This window comes from Centruroides sculpturatus, unplaced genomic scaffold, assembly GCF_000671375.1.
Source record: "Centruroides sculpturatus isolate CEXI.00-Female unplaced genomic scaffold, Cexi_2.0 scaffold953, whole genome shotgun sequence".
Classification (NCBI taxonomy): Eukaryota; Metazoa; Arthropoda; class Arachnida; order Scorpiones; family Buthidae; genus Centruroides; species Centruroides sculpturatus.
In genome coordinates this window covers 60658-79262 of record NW_019385133.1, presented here as the reverse complement: position 1 = coordinate 79262, position 18605 = coordinate 60658, and the positions used below count along the sequence as shown (strand labels likewise).

General features: G+C 35.1%; 1 pseudogene; it reads left to right on the top strand.

Annotated features, from left to right (window-relative positions):
- Positions 1-7800: 7800 nt before the first annotated feature.
- On the top strand, positions 7801-13361 carry LOC111635229 (annotated as a pseudogene).
- The last annotated feature ends 5244 nt before the right edge of the window (positions 13362-18605 follow it).

Below are 18605 nucleotides of genomic sequence, written 5' to 3'. Positions count from 1 at the left end.
TGTCTAACTGTAGCTGTATAAGATTTCAAAGATACTATATATATATATATAATCTACTTTTTTAAATTTTAGATACAAAAACTCACTAAAAGGCAAAAAGCGATGGAAAATAAATTAAATTTATTTCTGATACAGGAACAAATTCAATGTTTGCAGAGAGTATCTGTAACGAACCCATATACTTGGACGAATAAAACAATCAAACAAGCAGTGCAAATAAAATGTGCAGCGGGCAACAAGGGTTATGAATTCCTTCGAAGCAAGAATTTTCCTTTGCCTTCTTCAAAAACTTTTGTGGCCATATGCCTTATTTTATGTATATATTTTATTTGTATTTCTTTCGTTTCCTTTCTTTTTCTTTCTTCCTTTGTCTATCACCTTCTAGAAAATTCTTCCCTAATCCTTTCCTGGTAAGGGTGGTGACCTACTTTCAAAAACAAAGAAGAGACGGTAGCCTGAGGGCTAAAAGGGGAACTCGAACTCACTTTCTGGCTCAGACGTTGTAGAACTAAGACGTGCGAAGAAGACCTCCCGGTTGTTTTGTCAGCAACGGTAGGACAATGAAGACGAGAAGTTAGCGATCAAGGAGTCAGAACATATACATCGGTATAAGAATCTACAAAAGCTTGATAGAAAGCCTGGGTCATTTTTTTCGACTTACTGTCTGCAAGATTTCACCATTAGGCCATCACCACCAGCAGTCCAAGATCATCGGCACTGGGTACCCATTCTTTCCTATTATATCTATCCTATTGTCTATCTTTTCTTCCTCCTTTTTTTTTAGTGTAAGTAGTTTTTAAGTATTAGTCATAGTTTCACTTTTTGTTTTGTACCGCGGTAAAATATTTTGTTACAAGAGAAAAACTTAACTTCCGAAATTGTAAAAATTATCAATATAAGGAGCGTCGGAATCTTTAAAAGAATCCTGTAAAAAGGAGGGAAATAAACACTGGTGAAAAGGGAATATTTATGTGTATTGTTTTCTTAACTTCTACCTGGAAGTGTAATCACCACGTGCATATCTTACACTTTAAACAGAAGGATTGAATCATGCAAATTTTCTCAAGGAATTCAGTACGACATTATTGAGTGGTTAGGAGTTAAACTACGGTCAGCTGATGAACAAGGCAAACTTTGTGTACTGTCATTAGATGAAATGCAGTTACAGCCACATATTGAATACGATAAAGGCTTGAAGAGATATGTTGGGTTAGTAAGTAAAGATTTTCCTGATTCTGATGAACCTGTAGTTGCAACAACACATGCTCTTGTTTTTATTGCAAGAGTCTTAACTTTGCACTAGAAAGAAGTTGTGGCATATGTTAACAGGCAATTCAATTCTCACAAATTATGGAATTTTGTGAAAAATGTAATAGAAAGTTTCTATTTACAAATACTTCTTGTAAAATGTGTAACCAGTGACGAGTTCTAAAAACACTGGTATATGGGGAGGGGTTATTGAAATCCATTCTATTAGAAATCATGTTAATTGTAAAATTGTGCATCCTTGTACCCAAGAAGAAAATGTATATTTTGTAGCAGATGTCCCTCACATACTAAAAAATATAAGAAATTGTTTGTTAGCCCAAAACATTTCTTTACCTGATGAAGTTGTATCAGAACAAAGATTAAAGTCAGGAATAGTTTCAATGAAACATATTGAATGTTTAATAAAACAACAAGGATGCAGGCCTATTGTAGCTCCTAAATTATCAAGGAAGACAATTTATTTATTATTGCGCATACTAAATACACTCCTTCGTGCGGGGAGCAAAACTATCTCCCAAAAAAGCACTTATATACAATCAGCATAAAGATGGCAAGCAAAATTATACAATAATAATTTATATATATAAAAATTTAGATATAAATTAAAAATCAAATGTAATAATTAGTTAAAGTTTAAAGTTTGGGAGCATCTGTCAATAAAACTCAAAAAACCAATAAATAAAAATAAAAACATTTAAAATAAGCAAATAGCTTACCTATAAAAAAGAAATAAGTTAATAACGAAGATACAGCACTGACAGATGCTCCCAAACAACACCAGCAACAAGGCTAAATTTATAGTAGAGAAATCACGCCCCCTAAAACAAAAAAATCAACAGATTTTCTTAGAAAACAAAACACTTTAAATTGATAACATGGTACCAATAAAATTTTAAGAAATAAAGACCTTGTATCGACTTCACAACCAAAAATTTCTTCATGTAGCACTTTAAGACGCTCACATTTAGCCAAAATATGCCAGGCATCCACAATTTCTTTCTCAACACAAAAGTCACACGTATCTCTCGAATAATTATTTTAAAAATTGAATGAATTACACCTTGTCTTAATATATTAAGGGAAACGTCTGGATTATATAAAGAATTATTAAAAAGTGACATTCAAATCCTTATATCAACAATTATATAAGCTATTATTTATTTTTTCATTTATATTGTATAAAAAATAATAAAAAATGTTAACAAGGAGAAGAGATTAGTCGATTAAATTCAAATCATCATTAATAGGATTAATACCATGATTGTTACAGGAATCATGGTATTAATGTTATTAATGATGATTTGACGATAATCATGAAGATTAGAAATTCTAATAATCCAATTTCTTATCCTACTAAATATTATAAATTTTATAAAAGTTAAAGCACATTCTATCATAATTAAATAACCTGGTGTACAATGTGGTAAATAAAATAAGTTTTTAATGAATTCAGTCGGTATACCATTGCAATTAACGCGTTAAGTTCCCAGCAGTTTTTGATATAATTGTAATTAAACATAAAAAATACTTAAACCTGAAAAAAAACGAAAGAAATGCGTTAATTTTGAAGAAAAAGCTTCAAATTTTATTTTTTTTTGACTCGCCTTTCTGTGAAATTTAACACCGATGAGTTATTGTTTACACAGCTGGATGACCTTGAACACAGCTGGAGTCGGATTTCCCGGGACATTCTCATAGAAGTCTCGGGAGGACAAGGGTTTAAAGTAGGGTGACATCGAAATTTGCATATATTTTTAAATATTTTTAAAAAATTACAAATTTTATTGCGATTTCCAACCCCCCCTAATCAATTAAATTAATATAAAATAAAATATATTAATTAAAAAAATTTAAAAACTTTTGGAAATCGTTTTTGACATCAGAAACTAGCTTTAAATAACTTTACCGAAGTAAAATTAGTGCACTACAACTTAGGAACCATGAAATAAAATTGATAGAAAACTCTCATTAAAAAACAATTAAGCGTTAATCGAGCCTTATCAAAGGCTAATTAAAATCGCGATAAAATTTTTTCGCGCGGGCAAAAAATTTTGAAAAAATTTGGGGACCTAAAAAACATTCCAAAAATTCAAAAAAAAAAATTTTTGTCAAAAATGGCTATAAGGACCACGTTTTATGTAAGGCTATCTAGTGTGCCCGAGTTAACTCAAGCGAAGAACTAAACGGGTTAATCAAGTTGAAACCCCAAATCTCTGAAGCATATAACAGAAGGCAACACCACAGTTTTCAATAAACATAAATAATCAGTGAGATTACGAACTTTGGCAGATCTCCCTAACTGAATCACAGGAAAAGTTAATCAAAGAAATCATTCAAAAAAAAAAAAAAAATACGACACAAGATTGGGCTCAAAATACAGCCCTGCTTAACACCAGTCTTAGAAAACATTACTGGCGAGCAATTACCTCCAGCTCTTACCATAAGCGAAGAATTTTCATACAATACAACAAGTAAAGATATAAATCTATAACTAAAACCATAACGCAACATCTTTGACCATAACAAATTCCTACAGACTCTGTCAAACGCAGACGATAAATCAACAAAAAATGCATATACCTTCCTATGTTTCCGTAAAAAAGATTTCTGGATAACCATGTACAAAACAAAAATATTATCCAATGTGGAATAGCTATCCCAGAATCCTGCCTGATTTTCACGCAATACATTTTTAACTTCTAATCGTCGAATCAGTCTTCTATACAAAATAGTACAAAACAATTTCGAAACACATGATGATAACCAGATTCCTCTATAATTACCAGGCACATCCTTCCTACCATTCTTAAAAATCGTAATTAAAATACTCGTCTTTCAAGACTCCGGTATTATCCCAGTATCAAAAATCTTTAAGAAAAGACTCAAAAGATGTGGTCTCAATGTCTCAAAATTCTAGAATTCCATTGGAATCCCGTCAAAACCTGGGGCTTTATTTGGCTTATACCTCCTCAAAGCATCATTAAGCTCACTCATAGAAAATTCATGGTCCAAAAGTTCATCATATCAATTCCTAAAACAATTAAAAATCGAAATATGTGCAAAATAAGAGCCCAAGGAACCAAATAAATTTAAAAAGTGATGCAACCAATCATCAATCATAAAGCTGAAATTACAAGACAGCCTGCTTAACATGTCGGAAATAATTCCAAAAAAGTCTGTTGTCTCTCCTAAAACAACTCTGAATTCTACCAGCAAATAATTTTTTTTTCGCAATGCAAAACCGTTTCGCCAAACTTCGTAACATAACAAAACGTAATCAATCATTAGAATCATTACTCTTCCTAAAACATCTCCAGGCTCTATTCCTTGCACTACTTAACATTCTACAGTCCGAATCGAATCATGAAAAAAAAATTCCTGTTTGGTTTAGTATTAGTGGTTTAGTTTAAATACTAAACCAAACAGGTGTAATATATGAAATTAAATGTACTGTACAGGTAAGAAACCAGCAATATACATTGGCGAAACAGGAAGGCAACTCTGTACCAGAATAAAAACATAAAGCAGCAATTAGACTTAATTATAACCAATCACCATGGACAAATCACTAAGGAATTTAAATGCACAATCAACAAAAGTGTAAAAATAATCCATAAAAAAAAACAGTTATCTATGAAAATTCAAAGAGCACTTCGAAATTGTTAATAAAAGCAAAACCATAAACCTAAATGATGGAATGGAGGTTGACAACGTGTGGGAGGAAATGAGAGGAACTAAAGGAAAAGAAAACAAAAAGAGGGGAAAACAGTCTAAAATGCCTTAGGGGACACAACATCAACACTGGACAGATGTAGGTCTAAACGTAAAACAGATTAGTTAAGTATTGTATAAATATATTCAAATAACTATTGTTGTAATTTACCGTAATAACAAATGTAATAATTGAATTTACCAATCTATAAAAATGTAAAAAACCTGAAGAGGGGTGCAAGTTACACGAAAATATTGCACCCGAAATGCATAGTAAATAAGTAAATAAAAAATACGAAGATAAGCTTTTGTCTCTGATTAAATGTTGTATAGGCAAAAAAACGGTGGTTATTTCTGTAGAATTAACTCATGAAGTTTCACAAATTTTTGTGGAAATATTTTTTTGAAAACTTGATTTTTAAAAAGAATATAAAGAAAACTGCACCATTGATATATACATAACGATTATTTATAGCAGAAAAATTCTTAATTGGATGCTTCAGAAAATCAAATACTGTCGGGAAAAACATTCCCTTTAGTCGAATAAGTCCATAACTGATTCCATGCATAAATAATATGGTCATAGATTAACCAAGTTAGGACATCCATAAAATAAGGTTGTAAAGTCAGAGGAAAGTTTTCATTTTTAAAAGCATCTTTTGCCACAGCATTTGCCATCTCATTTCCCATCATACCTACATTTGCTAGGACGTATAAACATTTAAAGCATTTCAAACTTAAACTTAGTTTATTGAATATTCCTAATCTGACAACTTTGAGAGTCAATATTCATAAGAGAGGCTAAAGCAACTTTGGAGTCATTAAAAATTGAAATAAATTTAAAATGGAAGTGTCAAGCTCCATCGAATTACCTGATGGATTGCAACTAATTTGGCTCGATATATAATGGTAGCCCGATTGTAACGCTGCCTAAATATATGCTGATAATTTTCATTTATATGGGTATATACACAAATACTTGAGCTGACATCGTGCTCATACTTAGAACCATCTGTGAAGTGTTAACGTCACTCCGAATAGCAAGCCCAGGAATTGGAATAAAATCAAAAGACACGTCAAGCACGTTTAAGTCGTCTGGATGCGAAGAGCCATTATAAACAACCGACTCATATGGGAATAAGTTCAAAGCACGAGTCATCAACTCAGAGGGGACAACAGCCACAGTGCCCGATTGCGTGGCAATCTCTACTACGTACTACCTCGAAACAATCAAATCCACATCTCCCAAGAAAAATCTGCAATCAACAAATTACGAATCTGGCACGAAAGATTCGGTCATCTACACAATACCGCATTAAGAAAATTGTTGAATTGAGGAAGAGTCACTGGCCTGAAATTCGACAAGGAAGATCTGCTTCATACATGCGAGACATGCATTCAAAGAAAAATATCACGTCTGCCTTTTCCCCATCCCCTTGTCAAACGAATGAGCCAACCGCTCAAATTTATCCATACAGATGTAGACAGACCTATGGAGAAGTGATCTCTTGGCAGATTGCTTTATTATGTAACATTTATCAATGATTATACTCGATGGAGTGATGTACATTTGCTAAAGACCAAAGACAAACTGTTTGAAATGCTAAAAGACGTCAAAGCTGACCTACAGAATCAGACTGGACTAAAAATCAAAGCCATCCAGAATGACAACTGAAGCGAATACTATAGCAAGGAAATGACTACCTTCTGCAGGAGACACAGAAACATACATTGAACATCAAGCGCGATGACCCACAACAAAATGGAGTCGACGAGCTCTAAAATCAAACACTGGTAGGAATGGCACGATGCATGATGACTCATGGACATACACCTACCTCCTGTTGGGCTGAAGCCATTTTTACAGCTAATCACATTCGCAACCAATCCCCGTCACAAGGCATAAATGACAAGACTCTATACGAATTATTTTTAAAAAAACATTCCTAATGTCAGCTATTTTCACACCTTCGCAATGAAAGTCTTTTCAAGGCTTCATCGACAAATCAACACTAAAATCCAACTCTCTCACCACTACAAATCTCTTGATGCAATAGATGTAACTACCCAGCAAACCCACGTCAATTATGCAAGAACTGATATCCTGCATCCAACCTGCCAACATCCATACCCAAACAACAAAAATTCTTGAAATATGGGAAGATCAACAATCCATGAGAAGAGGATTGGGACGACGGCTCGAACTGATAAGTAGAAATTGTGATAGACCCTCGAAACAATATCATACCATTCCAATCAATACACAAGATGGCAATGACGAAGTAAATAACAAGCAAGTCAGCATCACGCATCATTTTGCTGGAATTGCTGAAGCTCCATTACACCAAGCACTACATAGCTCCAAAGCTGATGAATGGAAATCAGCCATCAAAAAAGAAATCACCTCATTACTCGAAAATAATTCTGGGATATCGTTGACATACCACCTAATAGAAAATAAATTGGCTGCACACTAGTCCTACGAACAGAACCAGAACCGCCAGAGGAGATTCAACGAAATTTACAAGATCGTCGAAAACGAATAGCTCCAACAGATTAAACGATTATGAGATGGGACTTAAGCCTGGACTCCACATTACCGGAATCCACGACGTAATCGTAAAACTGAAAGCCAAACTGACGAAACTTCCGGTTTTGGAACGTTCTGTTGGACAGAAACAAAACTGAAAGCAAAGTTAAAAATTATTTAACTTTTCCGTTTTCGTTCGTCGCTTCTGTCGTACTGCAACCAATAAAAACGCGAGGATTTTGTGACACGTAATTACGTGTATTTGTCACGTGCAGTTTGAAATAGACACAATGGCAGAAAGTTTAGCTAAGAGAATGAGAAAGCAAGTTGATTTGGAATTATTTATAGAAGTGAGAAAGTACAGATGTTTACACAACAAGAAATGTAAGGAATTTAAAGATATAGGTTTGAAACACACTATTTGGAGTGCGATAGCCGTGAAATTTGGATTGAATGGTAAGAAAGTTTGATATACTGCATCGAACTCCTAAANTACACGTTTCCGGTATAATTTTCCGTACAGTTTGCCTTCCAATTCTAAATGAGAAGCTCAGACTTCGGTAGGTCTCTCCAGTTGCTAGAAACCTATAAAATCGTTTGTTGTCAGAATATACACAGAAAAAATTAAGGTAATAATAATTTTAGTAAGCTACTGCAATAGGTTAAAATAAATATTTTAAAAAATTAACTATATCTCCTAAATGAAAAATATAAATATAAAAGCAGTGTTTGTGATAGAAATCAATAACAGAACAATTATTATTAAATTCAAAGCAATTACAAGGGTACGTCACGTGGAAACTTTTGTGACTTTATTCTAAATGTTGGCAAATATCGGATTAAATAATAACAACGTATAGGCTATTTTCCTTAAAGTTAAAGCCAGTCTTTCATTCGATGATACACTTTTGTGCCAAAACGTGTCTTTCTTCTCTATCAAGGAAGAAACCATCTCCAATATATAATTGAACACATCAGGCGTCATCCGCATAAAACTGAATGGAATATTATTTTAATATTAATATATTTACACATACTATTCAACACATGATAAATATAATAGTTAAATGGCATATTTACTCGACGTAAAATTCTTGATCCCGAAACCTCAACTCTCTAACGAGGGAAGAATTCAATCCATACTTTTCCGTCACGAAATATTTTCCTCATCCAGTAACAATGATTTCGGCGAGGTTTTGAATGAATCAACATTTTCAATGCTACCAAATGAAGAGAGAGCATGGCAAAATCCATAGCGTCGTCCATGTTTGACTCTACGACAATTACTGAACTCATCAACAGACGGTGCATTTCAACGTAAAGTTCATTTCGGTGCTAGTGAAATCAAGTTAAAACGACAACATAACTGAAACGAAAACTCTATATGCTTCAGTTCTGTTTCTAAGTTTCTGTTTTCAGGTAATGTGGAGTCCAAGCTTTATTCACAACCATGCCATGATAGGAGAAACCAAAAACATTTCAGTTAAGGAGGCTTTAGAGGACAAGGGTGGTATAAGGCTATGCGGAACGAGTACGACAGCTTGATCAAATTGAAGACTTGGAGCCTGGTGGAACATACAAAATATGCGAGACCTCTGACTTGCCGATGAGTGTTACATCAAACAGGACAGCAGGATGAAAACTAGATTTGTAAGGGAATTTGCGCAAAGACAGGCCATCGATTATTCAGACACCTTCAGTCCTGTAGCCAGACATGCATCCATTAGACTCGTGCTCAGCCACACAGCATCCAATGAAACGAAAATAACAATTTTTGATGTCATCACAGCTTACCTACACGCCAATCTCAAAGAGATATGTATAAACCAGCCCAAAGAATTCTCTGATGGGACAGAAAAGGTTTGCAAGCTTAAAAAGAGTCTGTACGGTTTAAAGCAAGTCGGCAAAGATTGGAATGATGAAATCTCTTACTTTTTTCTTATGATAGGTTTCGCTAATACCGACGATGAGCCGTGCGTTTATTATAACAACGACAGAAGTCTGATAATAGTATTAGTCGTAGACGACGTGTTCATTGCCGCTCAAAACGAGGAGGATATTTTCAAGATTCTGAAGTTACTGAATGACAAGTTTGAAATTACTTATAAAAGGATTTTACAATCACGTATGACAAACTTAGGTATGAAAATCAAAGTGTCGTCTGAGGGAATTTTTGAGTCAACCTGATTACACAGAAAAGATCCTGAAACGATTTAGGTATGATCGAGCAAACACTGTGAATACACCGATGGAGCAGGGAATGAAGACGAATTCTGAAAATCTTGTCAATGACCAGCCACTAGGAAAACGAGATCGTTATCTCGAAGCCATCGGAAGCTTACTGTATTTAGCAACAATCTCCTGCCCAGATATAAGCTATGCCGTCAATTACCTGAGTAGATTCAGTAATCGACCCTTGACAAGTCACTGGAAGATGATTAAAAGAATTTTTCAGTATCTGAGAGGAACTACACATTTTGGAATATTTTTTAACCGCAATCCGAAATTAATAGCGTATACAAATTCGGATTAAGGAGGAGACGCCAATAGTCTACATTCTACGGGTGGAGTTCTTATCATGAGAGGAGGTCTGATTGTGTGGTATTCAAGAAAGCAGCGTCTCATGGCAAACTCAACCGCTAAAGCCAAGTACCATGCAGCAGTTTCATCTATCGACAACATCTGCTGAGAACAAAGAACATAAATTGAACTGAGATTATTAAAAAAATGATGAACCCACCCAGTTGCTTGTCGACAATCAGTCAGCAATTCACATGCTTCAAAACACTCACCAAGAAAAGACAACCATGGGTAAACAGCATATTGAGATTCAGAAAAAGTTTATTCAGCAGCATATTGGCACGACTGTTGAATTACATCATATTAAAAGCGTCGATCAGCTTGCTGACATACTAACAAAACTTTTGAATCGTGTAATATTCGTAAAGTTACACTGTAATATGATTAACGAAGAGTGTTAAGATTAATCATATTCGTTATTGTAAACCATGCTTGAGTTAAGCACCATCTGGTCATTTTTTGTATGTCCGACCATCGAAAGACCACTCGTGATCAAGTCTGTTTATAATTTGAAAGATAACCTTATCAGTTGTATATACAAAAGGTAAATTGTTTACAAACTGAGTCTTTGTTTATTATCTGATAAATATATACTTTATTTCATCAATTGTCCACGATAACAGATGCCTTTTGTGTAAAATCCAAGTCGGATGTATATAGCCTAATAAATGTTCTCGTCAATCTTATCTCGCCTTTTTGATTTGTTCATGGCTATGAGAAATCACCACATCTTCCTTTCAACTTCTATCTAAAAGCAGATATCTGTGTTTGAACAAACAGCCCTCTTGACCTTCAAAGACTAAAATAATCATCTCAAACTCTTCCAGTAACTATCATCCTGCCAATAAGTCACATCTGTCCCTCTCGACTTCAACAAGCCTATCAAGAAATCAATCGTACCCAACAACAACAAAAAACAGACCGAAATATTACCCCATGCCTCCCGAAAACCGTTATTCCGTCCACCACCACCCTCCCAACTAAAGCCTGGTACTCACATGCGGCAACAGACAACGGAAACGGTCGACGGAACGGCAAAATGACGTCACTTTTGCCGCCGACAAAATACGAAGTTGAAGATTTTCAACTTTTGCCACAACAGAAAGCGGTACGGTAAAATTAGACCAATAGGAAGACCGTTTAGCAATGTCGTCATAGAGATCACGTGGTCATTCAAACTATGGCGGCCAGCACGAAGAGAAAGCCTGTCATGTTTAATAATGAGTATTTTATTGAAACAATTCAAAAATATCCATATCTGTATGACAAAAAATGTTCGGACTTTAAAGATACTACATTAAAAAAAAACACAATATGGACTGCAATTGGCAAGCAGTTCAGAATTAGCAGTAAGTACTGATTTATAACTATAACTATACGAAACTATAACACGTTTTATAATTGTTATATTTTAAATTTACTAATGTAATTACTAATTTTATTAAATATACCGAATGTTGTTAGGGGATGATGCCGGAAAAAGGTGGAAAAACCTTAGAGATAGATACACAAAGGAGAGGAGGAAAATGCGCGAGAGCCGTGTGAGTGGTGCAAGTACTTCAAAAGTATTCGCTTGTGCCACTAACTATTGGTGGCGTATGAGTCGACTAAAATGGTTGCCACAAATGGTATAGCATGCCTGTCAACATAGACAATACACAAGTGACTCTCGTTTGTAATAACTTCTCTCTCTGTAGTGAAAACGTTTTATCCGCAATCTTGTTCGACATAAACAACTACGAAATCAACTAGGGTTAATATCATAATGATTTTACTTTGTGACATTTTAGAATATGTGGGTGATAGAAAAAGATGTCTTATAGAAGGAGAAGAAATGATAAAACATATAATTTGCTGTGGCATTAAAAAAAATATATATAAGACAGATAACGAGGATGGTTGCCCAGTCAAAATAAAAATTTTCGCTCTCTGCTTATCTAGTACTGTTTCAAAGAAACCTTACGAAATCACATTAAATATAAAATGGAGATCAGAACTCAATAAATATTTGATGACATCTATCCAGTGTACTTGCATAGCAGGAAAATCAGGATACTGTAAGCATTCAATAAACACACTGCTTCGTGTAAACAGGTAAAACACTCAAATATTTAACTAATAGGTTAGTTTGTATTGGCATGAAGATATTAACAAGTACTTTTCTCTTGCAGGTATGGTAATACTTTGGAAGTTCTGAGTTGTACTGATCTTGAGCAGTATTGGAACAAAATGCCAAGCAGGTCCGATGGAAGATATGGAAATTGTAAAGTTGAAAATTTGTGCCATGTCCAAACAAAGAAAACAGAAATTTTTTCATTAAATGAAAACCAAAGAGATGCTATCAGAGAACGATTTTTTCAAGAATTGCCTGATTCTGCTTTAGCAAAGCATTCAATTGGAAAAAAATGCTTAGTAGCCAAAGCTGTACAAAGTTCAGCTGATAATATTGCACCACATCGGTCAATATTAAAAGTAATTGAACACTGTATGGACTGTAATAAATATTTGCCTAATATAAGTGATCATCTTATGCCTATTCAGGGTTCAATGTACTACAGAGAAAATATTTACAAAAACAAGAGAGAGATAGAAAACATTTGCCACTTGATAATGGAACGAAATAATGATTTGTGGAAGAAAGAAAGAAGTATTAGAGTGACAGGATCAGTGTGCTATGAACTATATACTTATGGAAAACGGAAAAATGCAGACTGGGAAAAAAAGTTAACAAATATATTTAGAAGCAAATTTAAAGGTAATGAAAATACAGAGTATGGTAAAAAGTAAGAAAAAACAGCACTCACATTGTATGGAACCCTCTATGGTTGTGATGTCAAACAGTTTGGTTTAATACTTTCACCATTACTACCACGTTTTGATTTTCTCCTGATGGAATTGTATTCGACGCTGAAAAGCCTATCAAGCTGCTAGAAGTGCCCCAAAATTGGTGCAGAAAAATCTGCAGAAGAAATGGTGCAATCTCTTCAGTATATAGTACATGATGGGCGTGGCAACTACAGCTTAAAAAAATCACAAGTATTATGGGCATGTACAATTAGGTTTGGCTATATTAAATTTAAATTCATGTGATTTTATAATATTCAGTAGCAAAGACCAAACCCTTAAAACCCTTGAAATTTTAGCAGATCATAGTTTTATTGAATAATTTTCATAAATTGACAGAAAAGCTATTAAATGATTTTACCAAAATTATTTTTCTTTATCTATACAGAATTAATTCTTAAATACAACGATCCTGATTTATTCATAAATTGACAGAAAAGCTATTAAATGATTTTACCAAAATTATTTTTCTTTATCTATGCAGAATTAATTCTTAAATACAACAATATTGCTTTTTCCATCAGAAATCACATTTAGAAGAAAATACACATTACTTTGAATTTTATTAAATTATAACAATATTAGCACCCATAATGTTTATGTAAATAATACAAAATGAATGATGCAACAAATTAAAATAGTCATTTTCTTTTATTCAGTATTTTATTCATAATTTGCAAAAAAAGATATTTTCTTTCAGTAAAATAAGTATAGAGTTAAGTACTAATAATTTTATAAAACATATTGTTATGTTTTGTTTTGTTTTGAAATAAAATGTTTTGTCCTAACTAATGTTTGAGTTCTTTATCATACAAAAATTGAAAAACAAAAATGAGCAAGCCTTATTAACTATGAGATTATGAAAAAACAGTATTAAATTGCTGTTTAATACTGCTTCATTCATTATATAGTCAAAATGAAAATGCTCACACCACTCTTCAAAATTTATCATCACTCAATATTGGTCTAGATAAATTTACTACACCACAAATAATTTTTAGAATTTTGTCAATGTGTGGCAGTAAAGTCCAATCTAATTTTTGTTTTAAAACAGCAAATAGTTTCATTCTCTGAATAGCACGTTCAACATGTACCCTGGCCTTTGCTATTTCTGCAGTTTCCAGTGCATCATGCTTGCTTAATTGATTTTGCTTTCTTACAAATGGTGGGCGTATTAAACCAATAGCTCTAGCAGAAGAAGCATCTTCTATTTGAAAACCCTTATCCGTCATTACTTCATCTGTATAAGGATCAAGTAAAGTTAACAAATTNTATAAATATTATTCACTTTCAAAAAGTTCAATAATTTGTCAAGATTTGGCCTCTGGCCCAAAATCTCTCTCAGACTTGCATTTCCAAAATGCTGTCTACGACTTTGATCAAAAGCTGTGCAGTTGCAAAGCATGTGTTTTACACTTAAATAGCAGTTGCAATACACGCATACTATCTGGTCTTCACCCTTCGAAAAGTATTAATGAGTCAACCGAGTATGACCAATTCTCAAACGACAAAGAATTACTTCAGATCTCCTGTCATACTGTTTATTGTGTGTCCAATTTTCTATATTTGGCTTGATCTCGTGTAGTTTATTGTGGACTTGTGCATTCCACACGTTTTGCCATTTCTCTGCTAGTCATTTTTTAACTACTAGCTTCAAATCGACTCCTTCAATACGCATTATATGCTGTAAAGGAGTAGCTGACTTTGCAGCTGCGTCAGCTTCTTCATTCCCTTTTATACCTACATGGCCTGGGACCGAACAAAATTTTACAAAGAAATTACTTGCAGTAAGATGGAAAAAGAGCTTACGAATTTTAATCACTATAGAGTGAGAACTAGGATCACATGAAATAAAAGCCTGAAGTGCACTAATTGAGTCAGTTTAAATAACACAGAAACGATGACCTTTCCTACTTATATACTTTAAAGCTTAATAAATAGCATGCAACTCTGCAGAAAAGATAAAAGAATTCAATGCAATTTGTTCTGCCACGATTTCATCCTGGCAGACAAAGGCTGAACCAACGTAATCATCAGATTTAGATCCATCTGTATAAATAGGAATTAAATTCCTGTCACAGTGCTGAATTTCTGCAAAGTGCTGCCTGTAGATATAATCCAGGGTGGATTCCTTTAAAAATTGCTTTAAGCTAAGGTCAACATTTATCACAAGAGTTGACCAAGGAGATATACTACACACCTCTAGCTGTGAAATGTTGCCTGTGTTCAGGTCAATCGTGCTGCTCACATTCTCCATTCTTATGGCGAATGAAGGCACACTGCTTGGGCGAGCTTCAAATAATCTTTTCAGCTGAGTATCTAATACTGTACAATCAACTAAAGGTTTAGAGTAAGATTTCTGTTTTATATAGTAAAATAGAGACAACTGTTCTCTCCTGAGAGATAGTGGAGGTTCATAAGCATCCACATACAAACTTTGTACAGGGGAACTCCTAAAAGCAGCAGTGCACAAACGCAAAGCTTGATGGAGGATTGGATCCAGCATCCGAAGAGTAGATTCTCGCGCAGAGCCATAAACAATGCAACCGTAATCCAGCTTAAAGCAAACAAGGGCCCTATAAATCCTAAGCATAGAAACTTTGTCTGCTCCCCAGGATGAGCAGCATAGTACCTTTAAAAGGTTTAGAGATTTTAAACATCTACTCTTCACGTTGCGCAAGTGTGGCAAAAACATCAGTTTTGGGTCGAAATAAACACCCAAAAACTTAGCCTCATTCACCATTGGAATTTTATCGCCATTTAGGTGAATTTCAGGATCCAGGTGCATTCCACGCCTTCGGCAGAAGTGGATGCACGATGTCTTCGCTGCGTTAAACGTAAACCCATTGGTCTTGGACCAATCATATATGCGATTTAGGGAAGTTTGAAGTTGTCTCTCAATGAAACTAATTACTAGACTGACAGGAGATCTGAAAGTCATCTACATACAAAGAGTGTTTCACACTGGGAGGGAGACAGTTAGCTATGCTGTTAATTTTAATTAGGAACAGAGTCACACTCAAAATAGAACCTTGAAAAACACCTTCTTCTTGTGTGAAGAGCCTAGATAAAGTGTTGCCCATCCTAACTTGGAATCTTCGATTCTGTAGGAAGTTTTTTATAAAAATTGGCAAATTACCCCGCAATCCAAATTGGTGTAGATCACGAAGTATCCCGTATCGCCAACAGCGATCATAGGCCTTCTCTATGTCAAAAAACACAGACACTAAGTGCTGTCTTCGAACAAACGCTTCGCGTATAGATGTTTCAAGGTTTACCAGGTTATCAGTGGTACTTCTGTTCCTACGGAAACCACTCTGATGTGGTGAAAAGTATTCCTTTTTCTCTAAGAGATACATTAGACGCCTGTTTACCATTCTCTCGAAAAGTTTACAGAGACAACTTGTCAGAGAAATTGGTCTGTAATTAGAGGGATTCTTGTGATCTTTACCAGGTTTGGGAATGGGAATAATGATAGATAGCCTCCAAGAGTCAGGAAAAGTATGTTCTGTCCATATTCTGTTAAACAGATGCAAGAGATTAGAAAGGGAATTGTTTGACAGATTTTTAATCATGCTGTAGTGGATTTTATCCGGGCCTACAGCACTATTCCCCGAGCGAGAGATTGCTGTATGTAATTCAATTCTAGTGAATGGCACATTATATTCCTCATTAGATGAGGAGTAAAAGTTTAAACACTGTTTTTCTCTTTGGGCTTTATAAGCTTGAAAATTCCTTGAATACACAATATTGCTGGATGAAGCAGAAAATGTTTCACCCAATAAATCAGCAATACCCTGTATATCGCTGATTATTGTGCCATTATTTTCCAGCATGGACAGAGAGTGAGAAGCATATTTCCCATTAATTTTATGGATTTTATCCCAGACTGCTTTTGAGCTAGTGGAAGATGTTATGCTTGAAACATACTTCCTCCAAGAATCCCTTTGGCTTTGCCTCCTTATTCTTCTGGCATTTGCCTTTGCTTTTTGAAAAGCAACCAAATTTTCAGCAGTGGGGTATCTTCTAAAAATCCCCCATGCTTTCTTTTGTGCTTTAAATGCTGCCTCACAATTCTGGTTCCACCATGGTTTCGGATGTTTTGGATATCTAGTTGATGTCTTCCCCATTGTTTTTTCTGCTGCCTGAATGATACTCGAAGTGACAACCTCAACTGCATCATTGATATCAGCAGTATTGACCATTTCCTCAGTGATGTTAGCCAAAGTGGAAAATGAAGGCCAATCTGCCATTTCAAGTTTCCAGCATGGAAAACAGGCTGTTTCACAGGTTTCTCTGCCTTGATATTTTAGAAATATTGGGAAGTGGTCACTAGAAAGTGGATTAGATCCAACCTCCCATGTAAATGCTGAAAACAGATTCGGAGTTGCTAATCATAAATCAATGGCAGTGAACGTTCTTGATGAAGCATGGTAGTATGTCACTTCTCCAGTATTAAATAAATACATTTGCTGATTGCCAATAAATCTCTCAATGGCTCTGCCTCGACGATTGATGTCGATACTGCCCCACATCGGATTGTGGCAATTAAAATCTCCAAGTAAAAGGAATGGTGTTGGCAGCTGTTCAACCAAGGCATCCAATTCATTCTCATTGACTCTGACATCTGGTGGCAAGTATATAGAACAAACTGTGACAGTTACTCCAATAGAAATTCTGACTGCCACAGCTTGCAGCTCTGTTGTTATATGTACTGGTAAGGATGGAATGCGATTTGAAACCAGAATAGCCACACCGCCACTGGCACGGTTGTGGCTATCATCATCCTTGCGGTAGAGATCAAATCCTTTAAAAGAAATATTTTCTCCAGGTTTTAGATGTGTTTCCTGGAATGCCACACAGAGAGATGAAGTAGATGTTGTCAAGTGTTTAATGTCAGAGAAATTGTTGCGAAAACCACGACAGTTCCATTGGATTATTTTATAATCCATTATGTGTTTGAGGCAGCATTTTTCGCAAGAGTATCCCTCTTCAATTTCACAGGGGGTTTATCTTTTGGGAGTGACATTGGTTTTTTCACCTCCATGTTAGGCTCTTCATCAGAGATATCCGAGAACTCACTCATGGACTGAGTCTCTGATCTTTTAGCTTTAGAGAGAGCTGCTTTTAATTTTTGTTTGTTAAGTGGGTTCTTATTTGCTTTCTTAGAACCCACATTTCTGGTTACTACCCCTGTTTTAGGTAGGGGTGTCTTTGTCTTGATACTCTCCTTTTCTTCGGTTTGTTTTGATTGGGTCAGCAAACATTTTGCGTGTCGAGTGAGAGATTCTTTTGGGGAGACAGAAATATCTGTTTGAACCCCACATGTCTTAGTAGACTTCAACGCAGCAGCAAAGGTCTTTTGTTTCGTTGTTGCACTTGGGGTGGCCATGCGACGGGCCTCTGTGTATGATACGTTGTTTACGGTTTTTATCCGTTGCACCTCTTTTTCTCTCTGCCACGCAGGGCATTTCCGGGAGTAGGAAGGATGGGCATCTTTACAGTTCACACAGCATGGGATACTTTTACATTCGGTACTGTCGTGGTCTTCAGTCCCACACTGTGCACATACACTTTTGCCTCGGCAGGATGTTTGTGAATGTCCAAATCACTGGCATTTGAAGCAACGCAGCGGATTTGGAATGTAAGGACGAACAAGGTAGCGCAGATA